This window comes from Scleropages formosus, chromosome 2 (assembly GCF_900964775.1).
Source record: "Scleropages formosus chromosome 2, fSclFor1.1, whole genome shotgun sequence".
Taxonomy (NCBI): Eukaryota; Metazoa; Chordata; class Actinopteri; order Osteoglossiformes; family Osteoglossidae; genus Scleropages; species Scleropages formosus.
Genome location: NC_041807.1, coordinates 36,685,240 through 36,697,647, shown reverse-complemented (window position 1 = coordinate 36,697,647; position 12,408 = coordinate 36,685,240). Strand labels below are relative to the sequence as shown.

The 12,408-nt window shown below is 47.5% G+C and overlaps 1 protein-coding gene across 3 annotated transcripts in view; it reads right to left on the bottom strand.

The window, feature by feature from the left end:
• Positions 1-12,408, bottom strand: part of kazna (kazrin, periplakin interacting protein a) — a 196,081-nt gene that overhangs the window by 18,822 nt on the left and 164,851 nt on the right. The gene's annotated exons all lie outside the window — the stretch shown is intronic.

The following is a 12,408-nucleotide window of genomic DNA, read 5'->3' as shown; positions in this document are numbered from 1 at the left end:
AACACACTGTAATTGCCAAAATATTTATAGACAAACTGGTAAGTCTGTCAAAACACATAATAAAAAATACGCTTTCTGCTCGATAATGAGCCGGAAGAAAAGCTGCCACTCCGAGTCGACAGTGAATTATTTGCTCCACATGTTGGGGGAGGGGGGCAGGCAAAAAAAAAAAGTGTGAAGAAGGAACACAAAAGCCATCTGCCCGATAGAGACGACACACCGCGCTCATCACAAGCGCACTTTACTTTTGTGCTCGGGTGTGTAAAAGCTCCTCGAGTAACGTGTCCATGCGTGAATATTAGCCCTTTTCGCCCCAACGCTTTTACACCACACTTACACTGTTTTCTTGACGCCCCTTTCACACATTTATAATTAATGGGGTAATTATTTATTATTGTTATTACTTTGGCCCCTACCGATACAAACGCTTCAGTTCATTTCCCAGTTTATTTATTTTTAATAGCATTTTCTTCACTCACTTTTTTTCTAAAATGTCCGTTTGTGGCCGAGCGAATGCGACCGGTGTTTACCCGCCGAGCAGATAGATGGCAGTATTGTGCACGCAGAAAGAAGAAGAATTAACTCACTTTGACAGTTTTCTGAGCCTAGGAAAAGTCTGATCGATGTTCCTGAGGATCAGTGACCAATAACAACATGAGGAATGTCGCAGATCTTTCTGGTATGAACTGGAGTTTGCAGGGACAACATATTTAGATTTATTTATTTAGCAGACACTTTTCTGCAAAGAGACTTCCAATGAACTCTATGTAGTGTTATGAGCCCACACACCTTATTCACCAAGGTGATTTACATTGAAAGATACACTACTTACACTGGGTCACTCATCCATACATGAGTGGAACACACTCTCTCTGTCACTCACACACTATGAGTGAACCTGAACAGCATGTCTTTGGACTGCGGGAGGAAACCAGAGCACCCGGAGACAACCCACGCAGACATGGGGAAAACATGCAAACTCCACACAGACTGAGTGGGGATCGAACCCACGTCCTCTTGCACCACCCAGGTGCTGTGACACCGTATTTTTCTTTTCACTTATTTTAGGACAGGATAGGACAGGACAGGAGAGGAGAGGATGATACTTCATTAACCCCTGCAGGGAAATTCACAAACAGGACAGCTTAACACATCACACGTAACATCACGATTCACAGTAATACCCAACATCACAATAAATCAGAATCAGAATCAGAATCGATTCTTACAGAACCAGTAAGTAAACTGAAGAACATCCGTGTTCCTCAGGTTTTACAGACTGTGACTTGACAGTGACAGAGTTATGAACAGAGCAATTTATGAACAGACATCTAGACATGGCTAGGTTCATAAGTTGAGTCGATGCTGATTTGTGAAAATTCTTTCCAAAAGGATGCCCAGCCTGCCAGGAGGAGTTTGTGTTGGACATTCGCGACACTTATTTTAAAGAGAATGGCATTTAATTAATAAGCATTTTGTGTTGTCACTATTCAAGCCTCAGGGAAGGATTTGTGTGTGTGTTGTGTATCTTCACGTGTGTATGTGTCTTGGCTTGGCAGCTAGCATTAGCCATTGACCTGGCCCTGGCAAGGCTCTCCCACATTTTGTCGTGGGGTAAACGAGGTACGCAAATGAGCCCAGCCTGCAGCGAACGTTAAAAGGAACGTGACGGAGCGTCGAAGGAGCGGGAAACGAACGGAGCTTCTCGTCATTAATGAGAAAGCTCGTTACAGTAGAGCCAGAGTCTGTAATGTGTTCGGAGCGCGTCAGAGAACAGAGGCAATTAAAAAGCAAACAGGAAGGAGCCGACGATGGCGTTTAAATTCCGTAGATGTTCACTAATTAATTACGGAGCCTTGATTGATCGCGCTCGCACGGCGGAATGAAGAGGAGGAAATCTGCAGGAAACTTCTCCTTTTTATGAATCTCATTTAAATCCCGGCTGTCCCTTCACTTTCAGGACAAAGGCGTTCAATGCCATGCCCTTCACCGGCCTGCGTGCGCACATTATTATTATTCCTGGGTCAGCAGGTGGCGCAGTGGTTAAGGACACGCACCTTGACAGTTGCCGACGGGAGACACGGGGCGGATCTGCTGTAAATAACTTCGGGCGAGATGATTTCATCGAGTGTAAAGCGGCAAAAGAACTGGATCGGGTTTAAAAAACAAACAAATAAATATAAATAAGAGGAAAATCCTGAGCGACAGAAGAGCGCAGGAAACGCGAAAGGGCGAAGGCGGACATAGCAGATCGAAGGGAGGGAGAGTGGAAGAGAACGAACAGTGGAGTAATTTCATGGAGGCGAACATCTGCGTGGGGCTGCGGGACCGAGCGGGACCGAGCGGGATCGAGCCCACGCTGCGCGCGCATGAACGGAGCGCTGAGACCCGCATCAGTCAGCGTCTGCTTAGTTGCACTGCGGGCACCGGCCGGCGGCGCGGCGCGGCGCGGCGCTCGGGGGCGGGACGCCCGAATGACGCCGTCATTGTCCCGCCGGCACGCGCATACCTTCTTCATCTCTGTCTCTCTTCACCCTATTCCCTGCGCGCGCGTGTGTGTGTAGCGGGGGCAGGTGCGCGGCCAAGGAACCTGCCTCCCTCCTCACCGCGGCTCGGCCACTGCGGACCGGCGCGGCGCCGCCTCACGTGCAGCTCCACTCGAGCTCCGCGCGCACTCGACAAGAGGCTCGCAGGCGATTCCAGCGCGCGCGGGTAATGACGCGCAGAAGAACCCGGCGCGCCGGTCGCGCCGCGGAGGACGCAATTCCGCCAGAGCGCGTTCGCCGTCGCGCGCACGCAGACCCATAAGTCAACGAAACAGGCTCCCGCGTCGCTCCTGACACGTGTTATTATTCAAAAAGTTGCGCCACTCAGAGTCTGACTGATCGGCTGCGCGGCCGCGCGGACACAGAGGAGCGATGGCTCATCTTGCCGACTTTCGCGTGCGGCTCGGTTGGGTGGTTGGGGGTGTTTTGTGGGGGACTGATGAGTAGGGGGTCGACTCGAGTTTGAGCTCGACTGTGACCATGATTTACAGCAGAAGAACAAACTTGGTTTCATTGCTGTAAAAAGGGCCAAGGCATCATTAGCGATTGCTTAAAAAACGGCCACATCTCCTAGATTTTCAGGCATTTCAATCTGTTGAAGGGGGGCGCTGTGGCGTGGGTCCTGCTTTCCAGTGGGTCTGGGGTTCGAGTCCCGCTTGGGGTGCCTAGCGATGGACTGGCGTCCCATCCTGGGTGTGTCCCCTCCCCCTCCAGCCTTACGCCCTGTATTGCTGGGCAGGCTCCGGTTTGCCGCAACCCCGCTTGGGATGAGCGGTTGTAGACATTGTGTGTGTGATTCTGGTTATGTACCTTCATCAACAGTACTATGTACCTTGGTCAACAGTCCTACAGCAGGATGTGGGATTCAAACCCAGGCCTGAGGTAGCGTGAACCACTACACCACCTGCTGCCCTGCTCTAGGTGGCACTGAAGTTGAGGAGGACCCATCAGTTCGATATCCCTTCCACTCCCAAGGCAATGCTCATGCCTTTCAGCACTGGCCTGTACCTCCCAGTTCCCAACCCCCCCCATGTACCTTGTCTATGAGGATTATTATATCACCTCGTTCGGGTGCTGAGCGGATTCTTTCAGTGAGGGAACAACAATGTTCACCTGCACACAAAGGGAAGCAGGTATTGAAATGTTTGGCCTCTGCTCTCAGTGCGGCTGCAGTGAAGCTTCTCGCCTGGCTCCAGTAATTCTTAATACCGTTCCATGATGTGGTTGCCTGGCAAAGACTCGTAGCTATGGCGACATTCACAGCATACAGTTGCAAGCATTTATTCAACAGGGTGCATCATCTGAATTTGGATTTACGAAGGGTTCAACAGCAGGGCCTTCGACCTGAAGAGCAACTCTGCTACCTAGAGCAAAATTTTGACCCAAGTCTGGAGTTGGGAATTCTGGGAGATACTATGGTACTGCAAACAATCAGCATTGGATGCTGTGACCAAATGTTGGGACTCAAAAATAATATAATAAGGTTAATGACATAATGGTCATAAGTCGGGGTGTTGGTAAGTCACATGTGCTGTAAGTCGAGGAACCGCAGTATCTTAGCATAAGAACCTTACATTTTATAACCATTCCCTCACTAATCGAGCACTGTTATGTATCTAGTTTTGGATTTCCATATTTTCTCGGTACCTTGCAGTTTATTTTGCACCGCAGCCACGACAACGAGTGTCTCTCAGGCCCACTTTGTATGCAGCGCCCCATCCCAGAAGGCAGCGAGCAGACTACCCTCAAAATTGCAAGAGTTTCACCGCAGTAGGAGTCCTAGGGTCCCGCTGATCTGCCACCTGTCCACAAAGAAAGAGTTTGGTAGACCTTTCCAATCAGCAATATCAACTGTCTCAATCAATTTTCATCGCGGGGAAGGCGGCTATTTGCGTTGCACAAAAATGGGGCGATGATCCATTTATTGGCCTGCTGCGGTTGCTCCGGCTCATGTTGCCCCCTGGCGCCGGGGGACGAGTCGCTCCGGGCCTGTGGGTTGGCAACGTCACTAAGAGCACAGCCTGTGGCTAAAATGCAGCCCGGCAACCGCGGGTTACGAACTCCTGGAGAACAAGACCGGCATCTGTAGCCCGGCATCAGCGCTGCAAGGACGTGAAGCAGACAGCGAGTTGGTTAAGTTGTTAGACTCGTGCTCAGCGTCACCGGAACGTGGCAGCGGCGCCGCTCGTGTGACGCCGGACCGCTCGACAAACAATCCCGACAGCGTTTCAGCAGAGCGTTTCGGCCCGGGGCGACGTCAGAAAGTTTGACCCGCACGCATGAGAAAAGTCTGACGCAAATGATTAGTTAATTTTATTTTCATACTTAATATACTCATCCTCATGTTTTGGAAAATGTATGCATCCAGCACCCACCCCTGTATAGCATATTTTCATAAACTGCGGAAACGCAGGAAAGACGGGAGAAAAAAATGTCTCGGCAAATGCGGACGCAAAGGCCTCCTGCCTATGAGTGTAAAGGCCATAATTTTATTTATTTATTTACTTATTTATTAATTAAAAATGTAATTCCGTGGCTTATGCGCCCAGCAGCTGACAAATGGTTGCAGCATCAGCGGCCGGTGCTCCCAAACCCTCAGGTCATTGCCTTGGATTTACGGTTTCCGGGTGCGAGATGGAGAGGAGATCACAGCACAGCCTCGGGCTGCTCAAGACCACACGTTCTGACCGTACTCCCTGGTTTACTTTCGCTCTGAAATTCAGTTTTTCAAACCAACAATTTACTAGACAGACTGTTCCCATAAAAGATGTTTTAAAAAAAAAAAAAAAAGATCAGCAAATTCTCACTCTGTATGCATTTATATTGTACACAATGGCCTGAAAAATTAAGATATTGTGCAGCCACACCAAGTCCACTGGTAAATATCCATTTTTTAAAAATTTAAACGGACAACAAGCTTTGAACTCGATCGAACGTAATTGCTTCGTGCCCAGATACAGTCATCAGCCGCGTTCAGTGGCTCTCCCTGCGGTCTGGGACCGAAATCTATTAGAACGGCTTTGGTTTCAGGAGCCGCATTTCCAAACGGACAATAAACTCCTCTGCCGCAAGACCACAGCTCCGCGCTCGCAGAGTATTTACAACAGCAGATTTGTCCCCAAATTTAATTATGCGTCCGGAACGATGATTGCCGCTGCAATTGTTTGTGCGGTGAACAAAAAGCGAAGGAAACGGTATGTTTCCTTTGGCGGGTCGGAGGGGGGATGGTCCTGTTGGATGGATCTGTGAGAGAAGCAGTTTTCTCAGCAGATGGTGCAGTCGTCAAAACCAAAATTAAACAGCTTTCCTACTGGGGACTGAGGTTGGACACAATTAAATGCTGAAAACGAACGTAGGCCCTTACTGGCACTTTTACTACAAAAGGTGTAAAAAAAAAAAAAAAAAAAAAAAAAAGGGGGGGGTGAACGGCAAAGTGATCATGATGATGGACAGGATGCACTTTAAATTATTCTAATGCTAAACCGTGATTGACCGAGAAGCTAAAGGAAGAGATTTCTAGGATATGCTTAGAAATCCTGAAATTATGTTTTTAAAATATAATTTTCGAAGTTTCATTCACATTAAATTGGTCTCAATCTTTAATGCTCGATTTTTCCTCTAGTTTTTCTTTTTTGCCCTTTAAATTTTCCCTTTCTTCGTAAGACCTAAAAATTTCTTTGGGTACATGACCTTTTGGGAAATCAGGCACTAATCTTATACCCGGAAAGGTGCAAGAGAACAAGATCATGTGAAGAAACGGTAGCAGTCAAAAGTTTGAGTACACCTGAGTACCACTTCTACAGGAAGGACTGGATAGGAGAGCGAAAGCAAATTGACCCTCAGCTGTCCTGCATCTGTGGGAAGTGCTGGGAAGACCTGGCACCTCATTTCCTGATCGAACTTCTTATTCGAATGCCCTGAGAGACAAAAACGAGTCTCCAGAATGTGTGCTCAAGTTGTGTCCACAACACACACACACTCTCTGATCCACTTTTCCCACACGGGGTCGCGGGGAGCCGGAACCTAATCCAGCAACAGAGGGTTTAAGGCTGGAGGGGGGAGGGGACACACCCAGGACAGGACGCCACTCCGTCGCAAAGCACCCCAAGCGGGACTCAAACCCCAGACCCACCGGAGAGCAGGACCTGGTCCAACCCATTTTGCCACTACGCCCCCCTTGTGTCCACAATAGTCTGCATTAATTTGAAAGCAGATTATTGCGGATACTTTTCGACCCAGTTTATATCTCATTAACTTCCGCTACCCTACATGTAAATGAGCTGGAGTTATTGGTTATTGGCCATAATCTCAATCCAGAATTTTTCACCGCCATTGAAATAAGGGTCTACAGTCATTGTGTGAACTGGGACACAACCTTTGCAACTCAGGCCATCATGGCCCCTTTTCAATTGCTTGGGATGTTCCCGGATTTCAGTAACATTTAAAATTAAAGACAATGGTAGCGTAATGGACAGGTTGTGGAGGCGCAGCGGGTTTGGCCGGGGACTGCACTCTGGTCTGTCTGGGGTTCGAGTCCTGCTTGGGGTGCCTTGCGATGAACTGGTGTCCCGTCCTGGGTGTGTCCCCTCCCCCTCCGATCTTAGGCCCTTTGTTGCTGGGTCACGCTCCGGCTCGCCGCGACCCTTCTCGGGACAACGTGTGTCATAGCATAACCATCAAGCGCAGCGCACCCGCAACAGAGCGAGGACCAGGACTCTTTTTCTCCTTTATAAGACAAAACAATTTAAACGCCGTACGGTAAAGCATTCAAATAGAACCAAATCGTAAATACCGCCCTTACTGATGTTATGTTTATTAGTAAAAGCATGCATGTTACACCAAAAAAAATTATTTATACAGTTCATTAGCAAAGACAGCAGGTGATTTTCCACCCATGCCAGAACTCCTACTGCTTTTCCTGTGAATTCCCATCACTGACTCAACACCCTCCCATGCAGAACACCAGTTACCGTTACTCATCTCACTATCAGCTGTATACGTACATTATCTTATCGACTTAATCTTCAGACTCACTTCTGCATCGCCTTCTAAAAGGTGGTTTTCTTCCTGTTGAGAGCTGACCTAAAAGATTTTCTCGCCTCTGGCTTGTTAGGGAACGTACAAAAAGGGTTCCTCGATCTCACCATATTTTTTCGTATTTTTGGAAATGTAACAGCTGCTAGTGTGGATATTAGTTTGTCAAGAATATGAATATGTTTAATTGCTCCCATTGGTTCTCTGTCACGCGAAAGAGAGGACGCGGGGAAGGCTGGACCCAAGTGCATTGTTTATTTGGAACTGTGGAAACAGGTTCGCAGTTGTCGGGGACGAGTGAAGTCGGTCAATCGGCGATCAGAGTGGGAGCGAAGATCCATAGTCGAAGCCAGGGGGAGCGGCGAATAGTCAGAAGCCAGGGAATGAAGAACATGAGAAGGGGATGAAGGGGAACAGGACATAGGACGTGGTGAGTAACGTAGGCGCAGGGGGGACGGTTGTCTCAATGAGATTCCGTGAGTGGGAAGGTGCTCAGGAGTGTCTTATGAAGCCGAGCGCTCCGATTAACATCAGGTGCTTAATCGGAGCCAGGTGCTGCTGATTGTGGTGCAGATGTGATATTCCCTAAGTATTTAGCTTTGTACTGCCTCCAGGTTTTGAAAGCATTGAATGCTAAGAAGAATTCAGCAGCTCTGAGGGACAGAGGGATTTCATTCCATCATACTGGAGCTACAATTGAGAGCCTAAAGACCTTTGATTTTGGTTCCCTTGTGAGTGGGACCAACTAGAGGGCAGAGGTGAAGGAGTTACTGGGGTGGGGGGGGAGTTATTAGGTCCCGTTCATATCTATGCACAGATGCTTTGAACATCACATGACTCTAACCAGACTGCTGAACTTTATGTGGGCAGCTACAGGAAGCCAGCAGAGAAAGACAAACACAAGAGATGTAAAGAAACACCCTGGCAGATCAAACACAGCTCCTTCTACTTCTTCCATGACTCATAAGTCCAAGTCACTGGTTCATGTCCTCATGATGAAGTTTTTCTGAAAATGATGGAGAGCCATGGGAATCCTCTCCACTGCTATGGTCACGCTGATGGTTACATATATTCATGTGAAACTATAGGAAGATAAAGCGAAAAGGAAATTTGGTCACCTGCCCCAAATGTCTTTCTCTCGCAATTTTGCCGTTGCTCCGGGGTTTCGTTACGTTGAAACAGATGCCTCTAGGGCCTTTGTCTCAAGAGCCGTTCCTACCGTACTAAATCTGTCCAAATGAGTATCAAAATCTTTGTTTCAACCAAATTATCGACATCTCGGCATTCCAGCAGAAACTGCTGGCTCGTATCGCTCCTTAATTAAATATAACAATAGGAGGGAGTGGAATGTGACTAAGGTTCCCACAGGCTTTGACAGACTCCTTCTTTCTCCTTTGTGTTCTTCATTTGTTGTCCCACATCAAAATTTCAATTTAACCGGTCCCTGTCTAACAGGTCCAGGTCTTGTACTGCCCGACCCACCGATGCTGACGGACCACTTACACACTTCACTCCAAAGCACCCCACAATTATTTACCCATTTATATAGCTGAGTAATTTTACTGGAGCAATTTAGGGCAAGTACCATTCTCAAGGGTACCACAGTAGTAAGTTAGATTTAAACCAGTGACCCTCAGACACTCTGAAGGCAACAACTCTAATGACTACCCTTTCAGCAATTTAGTGTTTAATTTTAGCATGTACAGAATTGGTGGGAACCAGGGAACCGTGGACCCCCCACCAGATGTTTTTCTTTCTCCTGCATTACCCTCAGAGCAGTAGGAGACATAGTGCCTGTAGATGCCAACCTAGGAGCTTCTGATTGCAAGTTGACATCGGTACACCTGCTGTAGTTCCCTTGAAAAGGGTATTTATCCTCAGCTGACAGTAAATAATGCCCAGGCGTATGAATGATTAAATCATTGGAAGTAGCTTAGAATGTAAACCTAAGACTGTTGGCAAAATGAATAAAAGTAGTTCCTTATTTTCCATTACCTTCTGGCATTCCCCCTTAAAAAAAAAAAAAAAAAAAATTTTTACATTGTGTTCTGTTAATTGACTGCATATCAGTCTGATATTTCACTTTCATACATTCTCCACTTATCTGACATCAAACCCTAAGAGGGAAACATGTTTTTAAAGATTTGAACTGAACTGCCAGGCAGCTACATGGATTTTGAACTAACTCACCTTGGATTTTCAATTGTCTAAAGTTGATTTCAAAATGGTCCTTTGTCTTACATAACTTATCACTTTAGAATTCAGTGAATGTGTCACGGTGTCACTACGGAAGGAAGCCGTCGGACCCAAGTGCAGAGCGTCGGGGTTAAAGAGAGGAATCCAAAAACCGTGGTCACAAGACAATCCGACAGTAGCCAATTTACAAACGTTACCAGAAGGACATTCCAAAAGTCGTAATCCGTGAGACAAGCAAGGGTTCGTGGAAATCGTGAGGCTCGGAGAGGAAGGCAACAGGGAGACAGGGCTCAGATAGGAGGACCAGGAGCGGTAAGACTTCAGGCATCCCACTCACAATGAACTAGACTGAACAAGGTTCAGCACCCAAGTGTGCTCCGGCGTGTCCTTTTATGCGGTCGCTACTTGACCCGCCGCAGGTGCTCCTTGTTGCGCTGAGGAGGGCGTGACAGAATGTGTTTGCTGGTATAACTTTAATTTTGCCTTTCGTTTTGACTTTTTGACCCAGATTTGATTGATTGATGATTGATTGATTGCAATTCTTAGAATATTGTTTGCAACTTAACTACGTGCGCAAATCCGATGAAGCTGCAGGCTTGCTTGAGGCTGGAGGACCTTTCTGACCTGGTTTCATTCTCCGTGCATATACATGTGATCCCGTTGTGAGGCTCAGGCTTTGACCAATAACCTTCCACGAGATGTCGAACCAACACAGCAAAATCCAAGAGGGAACAGTTCCTGTACAGGTCCTCCAGAGCCAGGTTTGCGATTTGCCAACCTGCCGAGGGCTACAGCTTGTAACCCCCCTGCAGACCGGTCCTGCCTGTTGCGGAACCCCAGTGATCCGTCAATGTCTGCAGGCAACAAGGGAACCAAAGCTGAACTTGGCCAGGGGTGAAAACTAAGATCTACAGTTGATGGAAAATGACAGAAACTGTCAGGAGGAGGGAAAAGAAATATTGGAATACTCTGCCCTCCAAAGACCCCCCGTCTCTTTCACTGTGAAGAACAATGTGAACTGAAACACTCAATAGGCACCTACACCAGCCACATCCCAAATTAGAGCCCTTGCTGTACCTAACTGTCCTCATGAAGCCTGTTGTATAACTAAACAAAATTTCTGTAAGTAAAAAAGCATCAGATGTAACATTTATTCATTTTGCTGATGCTTATCTCCGAAGTAAATTGCAACGTTGCGCTACTTACACTGATGTACACGGCTTGGTAATTTTTACTATATCAATCCAGTGTAAGTACCTTTCTCAAGCGCACTACAGCAGAAGGTGTCATTCGAACCCGGGACCTTTGGATCCCGAATGAGCAGCTCTAACCACTATGTTGCCAGCTGCTACAGAAAAATGATAACTCACTATAAATGGGCACTGTCACTTCTAATAAATAGTATGTGTAATAAATAATAAGTGGTAATAACAGCAGAGATTGAAACTGCATTCCCTGGAGGCAGATGATCTGATGCAGCCAGGACCGGAGCGCCCACAGCGAGTACCGACTTGCTCTGAGCGGTACGACGGAGTTTGCTCTCGTGGACGTGATTAAGGCTCATCCTTATCTTTCTAAGCTCTGGGGAATGTGAGGAGAGCGATAACTGTCACTGGACCTCCTAGCTCAAGGCCTTTGGCAGGGCACATTACTCCCGGGGTCAGGTGTCCTCGGGACGCCTCCTCATTCCATCTTGTGGCCGAAGCTATGGCAAAACACGTCTTTCTGATAGTGGCTCAAAGAGAAGGTGCCCGTTGAGTGGCTCGCGGTGAGCTGTGAGGGATCAGAGAGCTTTGCACGATGCGGTCTGATAATCCTTTTAATCTGCCTCCTTGGCGTGCATGTAGGGTGACCCCCACCTCTCCGCCGTCGAGACTGCAGAAGGAGAGATTGAGAGGCAGGCAAAGTGTTACGTGTGCGTGTATGAGTGTGTGAGACAAGAGCACCCGAGCAGAGTACACAGCCCCAGTGCATCATATTTAGCTGAGCCCCGAGGAGCAGGATCGATGCAGTCAACAGAGCTCAGAAGAATACCGCGTCTGCTGCGTGTGACCATCCGATACATGGCAACACGGCTGTCTGCTCCACGAATAGCAACCCTTCCAACCCTTGTCCAGCTCTCAAGACAGCATAAGGCATATCGCATGTTCCAGGGTCATCTAGTAGGACACCGCAGAAGTCTTGGGAGTCCAAATCCCAGTCTGCAAAGCATCTAGAGACTCTTCTCCATCTCCATTCTGGACTCTAGATCAAATAGGAGGAGATTCCACCAGTGCCACTGCCTTAATTTGTCATTATAATGACTCATGATTCATATAGGAGACACTTATCAAAAGGTGACTAATAAGCCTTATACATCATGCATTGGAGTCTTTCTCCAAGGGCTTAACCAGTGTTTACAAGGTGACCACGATGGAAGAAGTCCAATTTGGAAGAAGTCCCAAAAACAGCCCCCTCAAGGTTGTTAATGCAGTGCAAGTAGGGAAGCAGAGGTTCGAAAATGTCATAATCGTCAGTATTAATTAAGCAGGTGCCTAATTATATTGCTCCCCACCACATGCTAAATTAGTCTGGTGTTCAAGTTCAGTTCCCGTGCCAGGAAAATTTTCAAGGGAAACGGTGGAACATTAAT